We start from the raw sequence: 15,988 nt of genomic DNA, 5'->3' as shown, positions 1-15,988 counted from the left end.
TTAGCTATAAAAGGGATGTCTTAGAGAGGCAGAGTCTCTCAGAAGTAAAGATGGGCAGAGCTGTGAAAGAGTGCGTAAAAAGATTGTGGAATATTTTAAAAACAATGTTACTCAACGTCAAATGGCAAAGGCTTTGCAAATCTCATCATCTACAGTGCATAACATCATCAAAAGATTCAGAGAAACTGGAGAAATCTCTGCGTAAGGGACAAAGCCGAAGACCTTTATTGGATGCCGTGGTCTTTGGGCCCTCAGACAACACTGACTGTGTCAATGACATTACTAAATGAGCACAGGAATACTTCCAGAAACCACTGTCGGTAAACACAATCCGCCGTGCCATCTGCAGATGCCAACTAAACCACTGTCGGTAAACACAATCCGCCGCGCCATCTGCAGATGCCAACTAAACCACTGTCGGTAAACACAATCCGCCGCGCCATCTGCAGATGCCAACTAAACCACTGTCGGTAAACACAATCCGCCGCGCCATCTGCAGATGCCAACTAAACCACTGTCGGTAAACACAATCCGCCGCGCCATCTGCAGATGCCAACTAAACCACTGTCGGTAAACACAATCCGCCGCGCCATCTGCAGATGCCAACTAAACCACTGTCGGTAAACACAATCCGCCACGCCATCTGCAGATGCCAACTAAACCACTGTCGGTAAACACAATCCGCCACGCCATCTGCAGATGCCAACTAAACCACTGTCGGTAAACACAATCCGCCGCGCCATCTGCAGATGCCAACTAAACCACTGTCGGTAAACACGATCCGCCGCGCCATCTGCAGATGCCAACTAAACCACTGTCGGTAAACACAATCCGCCGTGCCATCTGCAGATGCCAACTAAGCCACTGTCAGTAAACACAATCCGCCGCGCCATCTGCAGATGCCAACTAAACCACTGTCGGTAAACACAATCCGCCGCGCCATCTGCAGATGCCAACTAAACCACTGTCGGTAAACACAATCCGCCGCGCCATCTGCAGATGCCAACTAAACCACTGTCGGTAAACACAATCCGCCGCGCCATCTGCAGATGCCAACTAAACCACTGTCGGTAAACACAATCCGCCGCGCCATCTGCAGATGCCAACTAAACCACTGTCGGTAAACACAATCCGCCGCGCCATCTGCAGATGCCAACTAAACCACTGTCGGTAAACACAATCCGCCGCGCCATCTGCAGATGCCAACTAAACCACTGTCGGTAAACACAATCCGCCGCGCCATCTGCAGATGCCAACTAAACCACTGTCGGTAAACACGATCCGCCGCGCCATCTGCAGATGCCAACTAAACCACTGTCGGTAAACACGATCCGCCGCGCCATCTGCAGATGCCAACTAAACCACTGTCGGTAAACACGATCCGCCGTGCCATCTGCAGATGCCAACTAAACCACTGTCGGTAAACACAATCTGCCACGCCATCTGCAGATGCCAACTAAACCACTGTCGGTAAACACAATCCGCCACGCCATCTGCAGATGCCAACTAAACCACTGTCGGTAAACACAATCCGCTGCGCCATCTGCAGATGCCAACTAAACCACTGTCGGTAAACACAATCCGCCGTGCCATCTGCAGATGCCAACTAAACCACTGTCGGTAAACACAATCCGCCGCGCCATCTGCAGATGCCAACTAAACCACTGTCGGTAAACACAATCCGCCGCGCCATCTGCAGATGCCAACTAAACCACTGTCGGTAAACACAATCCGCCGCGCCATCTGCAGATGCCAACTAAACCACTGTCGGTAAACACAATCCGCCGCGCCATCTGCAGATGCCAACTAAACCACTGTCGGTAAACACGATCCGCCGCGCCATCTGCAGATGCCAACTAAACCACTGTCGGTAAACACGATCCGCCGCGCCATCTGCAGATGCCAACTAAACCACTGTCGGTAAACACGATCCGCCGTGCCATCTGCAGATGCCAACTAAACCACTGTCGGTAAACACAATCTGCCACGCCATCTGCAGATGCCAACTAAACCACTGTCGGTAAACACAATCCGCCACGCCATCTGCAGATGCCAACTAAACCACTGTCGGTAAACACAATCCGCCGCGCCATCTGCAGATGCCAACTAAACCACTGTTGGTAAACACAATCCGCCGTGCCATCTGCAGATGCCAACTAAGCCACTGTCAGTAAACACAATCCGCCGCGCCATCTGCAGATGCCAACTAAACCACTGTCGGTAAACACAATCCGCCGCGCCATCTGCAGATGCCAACTAAACCACTGTCGGTAAACACAATCCGCCGCGCCATCTGCAGATGCCAACTAAACCACTGTCGGTAAACACAATCCGCCGCGCCATCTGCAGATGCCAACTAAACCACTGTCGGTAAACACAATCCGCCGCGCCATCTGCAGATGCCAACTAAACCACTGTCGGTAAACACAATCCGCCGCGCCATCTGCAGATGCCAACTAAACCACTGTCGGTAAACACAATCCGCCGCGCCATCTGCAGATGCCAACTAAACCACTGTCGGTAAACACGATCCGCCGCGCCATCTGCAGATGCCAACTAAACCACTGTCGGTAAACACGATCCGCCGCGCCATCTGCAGATGCCAACTAAACCACTGTCGGTAAACACGATCCGCCGTGCCATCTGCAGATGCCAACTAAACCACTGTCGGTAAACACGATCCGCCGCGCCATCTGCAGATGCCAACTAAACCACTGTCGGTAAACACGATCCGCCGCGCCATCTGCAGATGCCAACTAAACCACTGTCGGTAAACACAATCCGCCGCGCCATCTGCAGATGCCAACTAAACCACTGTCGGTAAACACAATCCGCCGCGCCATCTGCAGATGCCAACTAAACCACTGTCGGTAAACACAATCTGCAGTGCCATCTGTAGATGCCAACTAAACCACTGTCGGTAAACACAATCCGCCGCACCATCTGCAGATGCCAACTAAACCACTGTCGGTAAACACAATCCGCCGCGCCATCTGCAGATGCCAACTAAACCACTGTCGGTAAACACAATCCGCCGCGCCATCTGCAGATGCCAACTAAACCACTGTCGGTAAACACAATCCGCCGTGCCATCTGCAGATGCCAACTAAGCCACTGTCGGTAAACACAATCCGCCACGCCATCTGCAGATGCCAACTAAACCACTGTCGGTAAACACAATCCGCCGTGCCATCTGCAGATGCCAACTAAACCACTGTCGGTAAACACAATCCGCCGCGCCATCTGCAGATGCCAACTAAACCACTGTCGGTAAACACAATCCGCCGCGCCATCTGCAGATGCCAACTAAACCACTGTCGGTAAACACGATCCGCCGCGCCATCTGCAGACGCCAACTACATCACTGTCGGTAAACACAATCCGCCACGCCATCTGCAGATGCCAACTAAACCACTGTCGGTAAACACAATCCGCCGTGCCATCTGCAGATGCCAACTAAACCACTGTCGGTAAACACAATCCGCCACGCCATCTGCAGATGCCAACTAAACCACTGTCGGTAAACACAATCCGCCGTGCCATCTGCAGATGCCAACTAAACCACGGTCGGTAAACACAATCCGCCGTGCCATCTGCAGATGCCAACTAAACCAATGTCGGTAAACACAATCCGCCGCGCCATCTGCAGATGCCAACTAAACCACTGTCGGTAAACACAATCCGCCGTGCCATCTGCAGATGCCAACTAAACCACTGTCGGTAAACACAATCCGCCACGGCATCTGCAGATGCCAACTAAACCACTGTCGGTAAACACAATCCGCCGTGCCATCTGCAGATGCCAACTAAACCACTGTCAGTAAACACAATCCGCTGTGCCATCTGCAGATGCCAACTAAACCAATGTCGGTAAACACAATCCGCCCTGCCATCTGCAGATGCCAACTAAACCAATGTCGGGAAACACAATCCGCCGCGCCATCTGCAGATGCCAACTAAACCACTGTCGGTAAACACAATCCGCCGCGCCATCTGCAGATGCCAACTAAACCACTGTCGGTAAACACAATCCGCCGCGCCATCTGCAGATGCCAACTAAACCACTGTCGGTAAACACAATCCGCCGCGCCATCTGCAGATGCCAACTAAACCACTGTCGGTAAACACGATCCGCCGCGCCATCTGCAGACGCCAACTACATCACTGTCGGTAAACACAATCCGCCACGCCATCTGCAGATGCCAACTAAACCACTGTCGGTAAACACAATCCGCCGTGCCATCTGCAGATGCCAACTAAACCACTGTCGGTAAACACAATCCGCCACGCCATCTGCAGATGCCAACTAAACCACTGTCGGTAAACACAATCCGCCACGCCATCTGCAGATGCCAACTAAACCACTGTCGGTAAACACAATCCGCCGTGCCATCTGCAGATGCCAACTAAACCACGGTCGGTAAACACAATCCGCCGTGCCATCTGCAGATGCCAACTAAACCACTGTCGGTAAACACAATCCGCCGCGCCATCTGCAGATGCCAACTAAACCACTGTCGGTAAACACAATCCGCCGCGCCATCTGCAGATGCCAACTAAACCACTGTCGGTAAACACAATCCGCCGCGCCATCTGCAGATGCCAACTAAACCACTGTCGGTAAACACAATCCGCCGCGCCATCTGCAGATGCCAACTAAACCACTGTCGGTAAACACAATCCGCCGCGCCATCTGCAGATGCCAACTAAACCACTGTCGGTAAACACAATCCGCTGCGCCATCTGCAGATGCCAACTAAACCACTGTCGGTAAACACAATCCGCCGCGCCATCTGCAGATGCCAACTAAACCACTGTCGGTAAACACAATCCGCTGCGCCATCTGCAGATGCCAACTAAACCACTGTCGGTAAACACGATCCGCCGCGCCATCTGCAGATGCCAACTAAACCACTGTCGGTAAACACAATCCGCCGTGCCATCTGCAGATGCCAACTAAACCACTGTCGGTAAACACAATCCGCCACGCCATCTGCAGATGCCAACTAAACCACTGTCGGTAAACACAATCCGCCGTGCCATCTGCAGATGCCAACTAAACCACGGTCGGTAAACACAATCCGCCGTGCCATCTGCAGATGCCAACTAAACCACTGTTGGTAAACACAATCCGCCGCGCCATCTGCAGATGCCAACTAAACCACTGTCGGTAAACACAATCCGCCGCGCCATCTGCAGATGCCAACTAAACCACTGTCGGTAAACACAATCCGCCGCGCCATCTGCAGATGCCAACTAAACCACTGTCGGTAAACACAATCCGCCGCGCCATCTGCAGATGCCAACTAAACCACTGTCGGTAAACACAATCCGCCGCGCCATCTGCAGATGCCAACTAAACCACTGTCGGTAAACACAATCCGCCGCGCCATCTGCAGATGCCAACTAAACCACTGTCGGTAAACACGATCCGCCGTGCCATCTGCAGATGCCAACTAAACCACTGTCGGTAAACACAATCCGCCGCGCCATCTGCAGATGCCAACTAAACCACTGTCGGTAAACACAATCCGCCGCGCCATCTGCAGATGCCAACTAAACCACTGTCGGTAAACACAATCCGCCACGCCATCTGCAGATGCCAACTAAACCACTGTCGGTAAACACAATCCGCCGCGCCATCTGCAGATGCCAACTAAACCACTGTCGGTAAACACAATCCGCCGTGCCATCTGCAGATGCCAACTAAACCACTGTCGGTAAACACAATCCGCTGCGCCATCTGCAGATGCCAACTAAACCACTGTCGGTAAACACAATCCGCCGCGCCATCTGCAGATGCCAACTAAACCACTGTCGGTAAACACAATCCGCTGCGCCATCTGCAGATGCCAACTAAACCACTGTCGGTAAACACGATCCGCCGCGCCATCTGCAGATGCCAACTAAACCACTGTCGGTAAACACAATCCGCCGTGCCATCTGCAGATGCCAACTAAAGCTCTATTATGCAAAAAGGAAGCCATATGTGAACATGGTCCAGAAGCGTCGTTGTGTCCTGTGGGTCAAGGCTTATTTAAAATGGACTGTTTCTCAGTGGATAACTGTTCTATGGTCAGACGAGTCCAAATTTAACATTCTTGATGGAAATCACGGACACCGTGTCCTCCATACTAAAGTGGAGGGAGACCTTCCAGCGTATTATCAGTTATTCAGTTCAAAATCCAGCATCTCTGATGGTTTGGGGGTGCATAAGTGCATACGGTATGGGCAGCTTGTATGTTTTGGAAGGCACTATGAATGCTGAAAGATATATAAAGGTTTTAGAGTAACATATGCTCCCCTCCAGACGACGTCTATTTCAGGGAAGGCCTTGTGTATTTCAGCAAAACCACATACTGCAGCGATTACAACAGCATGGCTTCGTCGTAGAAGAGTCTGGGTGCTGAATTGGCCTGCCTGCAGTCCAGATGTTTCACCTATAGAGAAAAATACGTCAAAGACGACCACAAACTCTTCAACAGCTGGAAACCCATATCAGGCAAGAATGGGAACAAATTCAACACCAAAACTCCAGAAACTCAAAACCTCGATGCCCAGACGTCTTCACACTGTTTTGAAAAGAAGAGGAGATGCTACACCAGGGTAAACATGCCCCCAGATCTGTAGCAGGCATCAACTTTGAAATGAGTTTTAGATTTCATTTTATTCAAATGTGTCCCAACATTTCCGGAATTCGGGTTGTTGGCAGCACAAGCGCTGCTCTAAAGCTAGGCAGTATTATTACGTTTTAAGATAAAGCAGCATCTCATTTATATCCTATTTACAACAAATGGAGTCCTCTAATCTATTAAAGTCTGAGAGGAAGTGACTCATTTCACAGAATTGACATCACTATTGACAAGATCCATTTCTCACTTCAGCATAACCTTTTAAGCCTGATTTACTGAACAAAAAGTCTTGCTTGCAACTATCTTGGTTTCAGAATCTGATGTAGTTCTTTCAGAACACTTCTGCAACTGAAGCTGATCTTTTGCAACTGTCCTGAATGATCAAACTGTCGTGTGGTTTATTGCTGAAGCACTTCAGTCTGTTTGTGTTTTGTAAAACCTTCTCTCCACTGATGTGTTTTCCTCTCTCCAGGTCACTGGAATGTTTTCATTTTCCACCCCTTCACTTCCAGTCGAGTCTCTCTTCATCTCAGTCCTCCTCATCGGATGTTTCTCTTTCTTTTTCAACAGGGATGTTAAAATAGAGCTGTGTTTGGTTGAGGTTTCTGTAAAAGCAGAAGTAGTTCATTTTCAAAGTTCAGCACACATAAGAGTTGATTTGTTTGCATGCCCTTGACTTCTTCTCATCTGCAATAATAAAAACCATTAATCATTAACCACTTACTTCTCAACATGAGTGAGGCCACCAACAAATCAAATATAATAAGAGTTCAGAAATGAACAGACACTGCATGTAAAAAAATGCAGATACACATACATATATATGTGTGTACTATCAAATAATTAATTATTTTTACTATTATTAAATAATTATTATTTATATATTAGATGTTATGTATTTTTATTCTAATATTTAATACATTATATATATATATATATATATATATATATATATATTTGAAATTATATAATAATTTATTATTATTATTTACTATTAATGTTGTATATTATTATGTTTTTAAACAATAATTATATTATATCATTATATTATTTAAAAACATAATAATATACAACATTAACAATAGTAAATAATAATCATAAATATACATTTTAAATTTTAAATATATATATATATATATATATATATATATATATATATATATATTAATTATAAAACATTTTATTAAATGTTATGTATTTTTATTATAATATTTAATACATTATATATATATATATATATATATATATATATATATATATATATATATATATATATATATATATATATATATTTAAAATTTAAAATGTATATTTATATTTATATAATATAATAATTTATATTTATTATTATTATTTACTATTGTTAATGTTGTATATTATTATGTTTTTTAAATAATAAATATAATTATTGTTTAATAACTATTTTTATTTATTAATTGCTAGGTATTTATTTATAATATTTAATAATATATAATATTTATATATATAGATATTTATAATATTTATATATATAAATATGTATTTATATTTATATTTATGCTAAGTATTTTAATTATAATATTTAATTATATAGAACAATTCTATGTATAAATATTTATAATATTTTGTCTACTAAGAATTCTTAGTAGTAGCATTAGTTATTAAATATTATGAAACTATATATTACACAAATAATATTCATATATCTTAATATGTATTATTATATAATAATATTTGTAATATTTAATATTATTCATATTTATTTATTAAATGTTATGTATTTTTAAAGACAGCAGACATTTCGTGTTTTCTTTAATGCATTAATCATAGCATTCTCATATCTTGTAAACTTGACTCAAATGTCAGTTTTGACCGTGTGACAGTCAGAGGTGTTTGTGTGGATCACTGCTGCCATTATAACGCCTCTTTCACTTCCTAATTAACTGCTCTAGTTCTGCAAACTGAAACAAAGGTGCGTCTGAGCTGCTGCTGACCATCAGGAATCGATGCAGCATTGACTGACATTCACAGGTCAGTTTCTCTGGACCAGCTGAAGCTACGAGGATTGTGCAGTCTCTCGTTTTTAAACTCATGTTTGCAAATACAGGAAATAAGCACATGTAGGAGGAACAGAAAAACACAAACACACACACAAAGAGCGGAAGGAGGAAGTTACTGTGCAAAACAGCTTTTAAAAAGTGTCGCAGGAACTTCATGTTCTCAGCCGCTGGGCCCAAACTCATCTCAGAACTGACAGAATGAAGATGCGTGAACTGATTTGACTCTAATATCAAGTGTAATTGCACAAGTGCTTGTGCTTTAGCAGTGCTTTTCTATCTAGTTCAAACTCAAAGTGTTTATTTGTACAGGAAAACAAGATCGAAACACTGAGGAAGAACATCAATTTATGCAGTGAACATGCAGCATTTGAACTAAAGAGGTTATTTCCTCAGCAGAGAGACACAGGAAATGATGTCACCTAGACTAAAAGCCGTGGGGTTGTTAAAATCTCACAACGCCACATTTCCTGCGCTGAAACACACCATGAGATTTAGGGCAGCTGCAAACGCAGGTTTATCGGCTCCTATTTATCCAGCTGGATTCGGGAATGAAATCCACCGACCGCCTGATCATGATAATAATAATTGCAATCATTTTTAACATCCATCCACGTTGCCCTCGTGGCTGCCATGATAACACATGAACATGGGTGGGTGTAAAATAGTATTTTGGTGTCAGAAATGAACATATCAGCCCTCCGCATGTTTCCTGTGACAGACTGAAAGCCACAGAGTCTGAAGACTTCATCACAGCTGCTGAAACACACATGAGAACTTCTTCTCAGAATGAGACAGTTCAGTTGCTCAGGAAGCTCGACTTTGTCGTGTCACCTTGATGATCAAACACAAACATCAAACACGCAGCGGTTTCCCTCAGTGCAGACAATGATTTTGTCTTGTTTTCCAGCACAAGTATCTAAACATTCTGAAATCAAGATGCGCAATATTAAGACTTCACTGACAAAATTACTGAAACTATTCACACTGTGAGTTTCACAAATATTTACAAAGAAATGAGCAGAACTGGTGCTGTTCCACAACCAAAAACACATTTAAAGCATTTAAATATTCAAATTTTAGATTTTTATTGAGATCCTTCTATTATTGAATCCCACAATAATATTTAAAGCTTAATATATATAAGAGTCTGTCCTGAACCCTGACCCCTAAATTTACACTTGTGAAAATGATATTGACATATTTTTTTCCATTGTTGTTTTTAAATATATATTTTTGATTTTTTTTTTTTTAAAAAGTGAAGTAAAAAAAAAATATATATATTTTTAAATCATGAAACTTTATGTAAAAAGTGTCCCTCATGTTCATGTCACTACAGAAACAGTGTGTGTTTGAGTCACTGTCTGAGACTGATTTTAACACACTTCTACATTTCTGATCAGGAAATATTCCTCTTTCACAGCAGATCGATCATCATTCTGAGTTAAATGTGTTCAGAAGTCTGAAAATCTGTGTGGAGCTTTAATAAACACCTTTTTCTGCAATTAAGCAAACTTTTTTGGGTGTTTTTCCATAAAATATAGTGTTTATGTGTGTTCAACTGTTCAGAGCTGTGTTAGATAACCATGTGCTGATCATCATCTCAAAAGTGTCTACTGAAACATGACATCATTGTTCTGGTAGTGACAAAAGAAACACATAATCATTTATTTAGGGGGAAATAAACACTACATTTTAGTGCAAATCATCAGTATGTTTTAGTATTTGAGTTAAATCGTGTCATGTGATGCGGTCACTACCAACACATTACTGTCACGACCGAAACATGGGATGTTTTGTCAAAAATAAAGTATATTGAATGATCAACTAAGATGTTATTATAGTGTTTGATTCGATGTTTATTCAAATCCTTCACTTTGAAATCAGTTTGATAAAGAAAAGATTGGATTCAAAATACAACAAATCTCATAAATTACACTTGAAATATTGTTAAAATTGTAATTGTCATTGATTTACCTGTGAAAACGTTTTTTAAAAATAGCAAAAAAATATATTTACGAGGCAGATGTGAACACAATCTCAATAGGTCAATGTAAGCCTTCTTATTAAATGATTTATTATTGTGTTTCTGTAGTGACAAATTTGGGGAGAGGAAAAATATTCCAAAACTTTCTGAAAATACAATATGAGAATTAACTGCACAACTACTAGAAATGTGTATTTGGATATTATACAGTTTGCATACATACAACATTTGTGGAATTTGTTTTCAAGATGTTTCCAACTCTGACTTTGCACCAGTTCTGCAGAATGACTGAAATATGTAAGAATTTCCATGTATTAATCGCTTTTTTAATTATTATTATTACTTTAATAAGGAAATCTTCCCTGATTTCCTACGAAAGCCTGTAGACTGATTTGTAGCTTATGTTAAGAACTCACACAAATAGCTTTACAGTGTTGTTTTCTGAGAAAAAAGAAAGAGAAGTATCTAAATTAACTGAAAGGAAAAAAAATATATATATACTCACTTAATATTGATACATTTTGTGTTTATATATCTTCATTTCTCTTGTCCAGTAAATTATCTTGATTTTCGAATGTTTAGATATTTGTTCTGGAAAACAAGACCGAGGAAGAACCTCATTTTTGGCAGTTGTAATGTACTAAAATTGTTGACATGATGACGTGCATCATGTGGGGCAGTTTCACACATTTATGCACACTGATCTTGATTTCTTCACATCTAAAACTACTGCACATGACACAAATGTTTGTGAACATGGGAAAACGTGTTTTGTGCACTTGTTTCACGGTGCCAAACCGCACAGCTTCCTTTGCTTCTGTTGAAACAGTCAGATCGCATTATTTCAACTTAGTTTTAAAACAAATCGTGTTTAACAGCAGAATTCATGGTGGAAAACTACATTACCCATGATGCTTTGCAGAAATCCCACCAATCAGAGAGTCGAAACAAGCAAAAGATGATCACTTTAGCTCCGCCCACTCCCATGAAGCACCACAAATTACGTAATCGAGTCCTCGCTCTCAAAATACTTAAATATACAAGCGATAAACATTTGTAAATGAGCAGTTTTAATTTGATTATAATGTTGGCAATGCTTCATGGGATTGTAGTTCTTTCCAGTTCACAGATTTTCAGAATACTTTTTATCTTAGTTTCATAGTGTTGTGATTCTCCTCATAGCTGGCTGGTTTGGTTCATGGCTTAAAATGCTCTTAACCAAGACCTTTTTTGAAATCCCCATGGGAGAAATTAATGGAAAAACACTTCCGCTGAAGAAGTGGGCGGCACTAATGCACTCTAATAATGTTACTGGAATGGGTAAGGCCTACGCAACCTTTAAACTTCAACAACATCAAAGTCTTGAGTAACTTGTTTGGCTAAAGCAGAACTTAGTCACTGTGCTTAAACTGCAGTTCCTCTTTGTCTTCTGCCTGTCGTTGTTTCTTCTTCTCACATTATATGCACTAAATCTAAGTTCACACATTCTCATTCTGCCTCTGTGTCCTTCCACATGAGAATAATCAATCCTCCAGAACCCTTGAAACAAGAGATCATTGTAGAGCAGCATTCCTCCGCTGGAAAAAACCTTAACGTTAGCCGACTTTTTTCCCACCCCCTAATATGGTGAAAGGCAGTGAGATAGTTATGTGCTTACATCATCTTCAGGGCTCTGGAGTGCAGTGAGGAATTCTAGGGAAAATGTGTGACGTTTTCCTCAAAACAAACCCATTCCATTGGACTGGAGTCTTTTACAATAGATAAATATTACAAAGGCTACTATTTACACCCTTATAAGGGACTCATTTACACATTTGGCACTCATTTGATGGGGGGATGTTACAGATTTAAACATGGTGCTGAGAGAACCACGCGCTTATTGTTAGCATGATCAAATTCAGTCGCACAAGAGATAAGTGTTTGTCTCACTGCATTGTTTTATTGCATTTATAAAGTGCTTCATGAATGCATTCATGTTAAGTCATGAAGTAATGACTTTTGTTTTGTTTGATTATGTTCTTTGTGTTTTCTAGTGCAAACATCTAAACATTCTTAAATCAAGATGCATTTACTGGAGAAGAGAAATGACTGAAGTTTGTGCTTAAAACAACTGCCGAAATAAACTTAATACAAATGGATTTTTATGACTCCAGTGACCTATATTTGTTTTAAGCATGAACTCTTAAGTTTGATCAGCATGTAAGTCATTTTCTGCTTCTCACATCTCTATATTTCGATGATGAGTTTCCTATGAAAAAGTGAAGTACTCTGTGTTTCATGTAACACATTTTGCATTGTTAAAATCGCCCAAATTAGTGCATGAAACGTGATAAAAGTTTGCAAGTTCTGCTTGGCACTAGCAATTGTGCTTATTGTGAAAGAGGAGAATGTAATGAAATGTTTTGTTCTTATAATCGGCCTGATCTGAATCCTTTTCCTTCCTATTTCATGTCATGAATGGGTAAATCCAGGCGTAGTTTGACTCTGCCTCTTAAGTCAACAACACTATAAAAAAGAATTGTTGGTTTAACTTAAAAAGCAAGTTATCTGTTTGCCTTAAAATTTTGAGTTCATTGAAATTAAAAACATGAGTTAATACAATGAATTGCGATTGGTTTAATCAACAGAAACTCTAAATATTTTTGTTATCTGAACCACATTAATTTGAGTTGATTTGACAAAAGAAAAAATGTTGTGACAACAAATCATGAAAATAAATTTTTACATTGAACTACATCAGTCTGGTATTGTTCTTAGAGAAAGCGAGCCATTCTTTGCCATTTCAAGTTGATTTGCAGATATTCCCTTGTGAAAAAAAGTATTAAATGTGCATGTAGTGCATTTCTAATCTTAAAAGTATACAACTGTAATTGCACACTGTAAAAAACGATATGATCAGTAAGTCATGGCAACTTATGTTTTCACATTCCTTTAACTTCAATCCCACAAAATCAATTAAGCAATTTCAGCTTTTTTATGTTTTATGAAATTCAACTTTTAAGTCAGTTTAATATAATTTAAGTTGAAATGGCTTGATTATACCTAAAAATTTAAGGCACCAATTGAAATTTTTTAAGTTGAAATAGGCAGAATTTTTCAAAGCTCAGATAAAATATGAATGAAATAAAATGCAACTTAAGTGTACTTAAATAGAGCACACTTTCTGCACTGTTTCTTAACACACTTAAGTACAATTTTAACAAGAGCACGTCAATACTGACGAATGACAAGTTTTAACTTAAAATCTTTGTCGTGCTTTAAAGAAGTACGCTCATTTTGATATGTTGACTGACATAAAGCACATGTACTTGATTATAATTTGAACTGTAATGTGTTATTTTATATTACATTTAACGTTAATATTTTTAAATGTACTAAATTACGACTTCATCATAACAAATGTGTAATTTCAAATCTATTTAAATATAAGTTTCAATAGAAATGACATTACAGTGCTCAATGTAAATGAGTACACCCCTTTGAAAAGTAATATTTTAAACAATATCTCAATGAACACGAAAACCATTTCCAAAATGTTGACAAGACTAAGTTTAATTTAACAGCTGTTTAACTTATAACATGAAAGTAAGGTTAATAATATAACTTAGAGAACTAAATTTTCAGTTTTACTCAAATTAGGGTGAAAGTCTCTGGAGCAAAGCTACATTTTAGACTACAAATGTCGAATTTTGCAAGAATTGAACCACAGGTGAGTCTAATTATTCATTACACAGGTGTCCAGCAGACAGTTGTCTATAAAAGTCTTGGTGCCAGCATTAAAAATCATAAAGGTCATATAAAATACTAGATGTAGTAGTTTTTGTTGTGGGGTGTTGTTGCTGTGCAATGTCGTATTGTAATCTGGAGAATATGGGACTGTTTAGCTGCAAAGATTTAAAAAAAAAAAGGCCTGTTGCATAACTAACATCTTGACCGGCTGCTGTTGTGAAATGCCCGAAGATTTAGGTCAGTACCTCAGAACAAGGTACTTTTGTGGTCTGAATGTTACTCGACTGTCATGAGGCAGCATTGAGCGTTGACAAAACAAAACAATAAACATTTCTCAGGATAGCTTGACCTTTGACCTTTCTGATGCTAAGAGATCTTAAATGAATATGTTGGATTCAATACAAATTGTGCTCTATAATGTCCATTTCAACTCGTTCCTCAGTTAAAGCAAAAACTGTGATTACAGTATCACACTGTAAGTCATGTGACATAATGTGATTTCTCATTGCTGTAACGTTTGATGTGTCTTTTTCGCCAGCATTGCTTAGAGTTGCTGCAATATTGGAATCAATCAATCAATCAATCAGTAAATAGTTCAGATATATTCTGAACCTTCATTGGCATGATAAACGACAATGTTGTCGCAGCCAAAGCATTAATAAACATCACACACAAAGACACACAAATGTTTGAGAAAAAGCAACAAGAAATTTCATAAACGTAATCCTTACTTCATGGAGGTTTTCCATTGAGAATGTTCCGCAGTCGCAATGCAACCAATCGCCATGACATCATCAATGATTTTGCATGACTTAATATCTAAGTCTTGTATGCTGAAAGTTTGAGTTTATGCTTAAAACAATATAAAAAAGGTCATGAAAGGGCTGTGTAAGCAGACTATGTATTACTGATATTTCCAGATGTTTTGGGTTATTTTTGGTGCTTGTGAGAGACAAGGACATTTCACATGATGCATTAAATGCTATCAGTTCTTTTGGTCTTGTTTATTATCAGTTTTCCCATGAATATGGTCTGGATGAAGGAGCACACCATCAGAAGGGTAAACAAATCTTCCCCCAGAACCCCTGGAGCATTTATGACCAGATGTCAATGTGTGCTTGTGGGTAGATATGCTTTTAATTTAGCAATGCAGGGAGTTTCCTTTAATCAGAAACAGATATACAGCTACCTAGAGCCATGAACAAAATAACACATATTTAAAAACGCATCATTTGTGAAATGACATATTTAGAGCAACAGTGTAGCAGAACAGCATCACTTTATTTCAATCGTCCACTTTAGACATTCTAATAACTACAAGTAACTACGTGTCAACTAGCAGTCATTAGAGTATTAGTGCTTAATATCTGCAAAGACTTTATTTTAATAGTCCACTTTAGACATTCTACCAACTACAAGTAACTTTGCAACTACATGTCAACTAACAGTCATTCGAGTATTAGTGCTTAATATCTACTAACACTATTTTAATAGTCCACTTTAGACATTCTACTAACTACAGGTAACTACATGTCAACTAGCAGTCATTAGAGTATTAGTGCTTAATATCTGCAAAGACTTTATTTTAATAGTCCACTTTAGAC

The sequence above is a fragment of the Chanodichthys erythropterus genome, chromosome 14, assembly GCF_024489055.1.
Source record: "Chanodichthys erythropterus isolate Z2021 chromosome 14, ASM2448905v1, whole genome shotgun sequence".
Taxonomy (NCBI): Eukaryota; Metazoa; Chordata; class Actinopteri; order Cypriniformes; family Xenocyprididae; genus Chanodichthys; species Chanodichthys erythropterus.
Note: the sequence above shows the minus strand (reverse complement) of the source record.